The sequence below is a fragment of the Sinocyclocheilus rhinocerous genome, unplaced genomic scaffold, assembly GCF_001515625.1.
Source record: "Sinocyclocheilus rhinocerous isolate Xijiao unplaced genomic scaffold, SAMN03320098_v1.1 scaffold5207, whole genome shotgun sequence".
NCBI classification, from domain to species: Eukaryota; Metazoa; Chordata; class Actinopteri; order Cypriniformes; family Cyprinidae; genus Sinocyclocheilus; species Sinocyclocheilus rhinocerous.
In genome coordinates, this window is record NW_015666721.1 from 64745 (window position 1) to 66630 (window position 1886).

Sequence of the window (1886 nt, forward strand, 5' to 3'; positions counted from 1 at the left end):
CTCGGTCCAGTGTCGGCTCCTACCCCAGAGCTCGCTCCAGTGTTGGCCCCGACCACGCCTTTTCCCCCAGATCCAGAAGAGGATGCTAGGGGCGAGGAGAAGGGTGTCGGCTTCGGCTCCAGAGCTCGCTCCAGTGTCGGCTCGAGCCCCAGATTTCGCTCCAGTGTGGACCCAGACCACGCCTGTTCCCCCCGATCCAGAAGAGGATGCTAGGGGTGAGGAGAAGGGTGTCGGCTATGGCCTCAGAGTTCGTTCCAGTGTCAGCCTAGGCCCCGGAGCATAGCCCACGGAGGGCTCCAGATCCCCCGCCGAGCCTAGGAAGGGCTCCCGACCCCCAGTTCTGCCCAGGAAGGGCTCCCGACCCCCAGTTCTGCCCAGGAAGGGCTCCCGGCCCCCCGTTCCACCTTGAGTCAGTGTCAGATTGGAGGGTGCATTGCCGAGGTAAGCAGGAGTGTTCGTATTGCCGTGTTTTAACTTTTTTCGTTAAGATAAGTATGATTTGTGTTAGTTTATTGATTAAGTATAAGCGTGAATATTGTTTATAGTTGATTAACTGAGTACTGTGTTATATGTCAGATAATGGCTGATTTTTCCCCGAGCAAGTTTGTTGGGATAAATGATGAAGAGGTGGAGTCAGTTTGACATGATTTTCAGTTGTCAACCGTAAGTAATAAATTTGGTGATTTAGTGTAATTCATGTAATTGTGTCAACATCGAAAAATCGATGATTAATTGAAAACACTGCATGTTTTTGTTTTCGCAGTATTTTTGATCAGTTTTGCAAATGATGCTTGCTTGTGGTGCATTGGCCTAACGTTAACTACAATTTTATAATGAAATAGGCCAGTTTATTAAAGGCTTTATAAATTTAAATTATGTGAGTGGCTTCGAGCCTAGGAAGGGCTCCCGATCCCCAGTTCCGCCCAGGAAGGGCTCCCGATCCCCAGTTCCGTCCAGGAAGGGCTCCCGATCCCCCGCCGAGCCTAGGAAGGGCTCCCGATCCCCAGTTCCTCCCAGGAAGGGCTCCAGATCCCAGTTAAGCCCAGGGGGGGTTCCCGATAAGTATGATTTGTGTTAGTTTATTGATTAAGTATAAGCGTGAATATTGTTTATAGTTGATTAACTGAGTACTGTGTTATATGTCAGATAATGGCTGATTTTTCCCCGAGCAAGTTTGTTGGGATAAATGATGAAGAGGTGGAGTCAGTTTGACATGATTTTCAGTTGTCAACCGTAAGTAATAAATTTGGTGATTTAGTGTAATTCATGTAATTGTGTCAACATCGAAAAATCGATGATTAATTGAAAACACTGCATGTTTTTGTTTTCGCAGTATTTTTGATCAGTTTTGCAAATGATGCTTGCTTGTGGTGCATTGGCCTAACGTTAACTACAATTTTATAATGAAATAGGCCAGTTTATTAAAGGCTTTATAAATTTAAATTGTGAGTGGCTTATTATAAAATGTGGCTTTTATTTGTTTTATTGCTTGTTTAAAAATGTTTGAAATAAAAATGAATAGGCTTATGTATATGCCACAGCTGAGAATCTTGCGTTGACCAGTTTACTTACACTACTGACATACAAGTGTGCATAGCGCATCATGCAAAAATAAAGGTTTACAAATGCGATTTGTTAGTGACCCATTATAGATTTATTTCGCGTCCTTACTAGACTGGGCAGTTTGGGACTTACTGCAATATACAATACAACCCTCTACATTGCGAGTAAATTACTCTCATATGCGACTAAATATTCACTCTGGGCGACTAAATTATGTCTAATATTAGCCAATGGCTAATCAATTCTCAGATTTTACTCGCCAGTGTGTGAGATGGAGGCTGAGTATAAGTTAAGCACAGATATATTTTCACTCACAGAACACT

General features: G+C 43.6%; 1 protein-coding gene across 1 annotated transcript in view; it reads left to right on the forward strand.

Moving 5' to 3' along the window:
- LOC107733048 (uncharacterized) overlaps positions 1–1886 on the forward strand; it is a 12580-nt gene that overhangs the window by 724 nt on the left and 9970 nt on the right. The gene's annotated exons all lie outside the window — the stretch shown is intronic.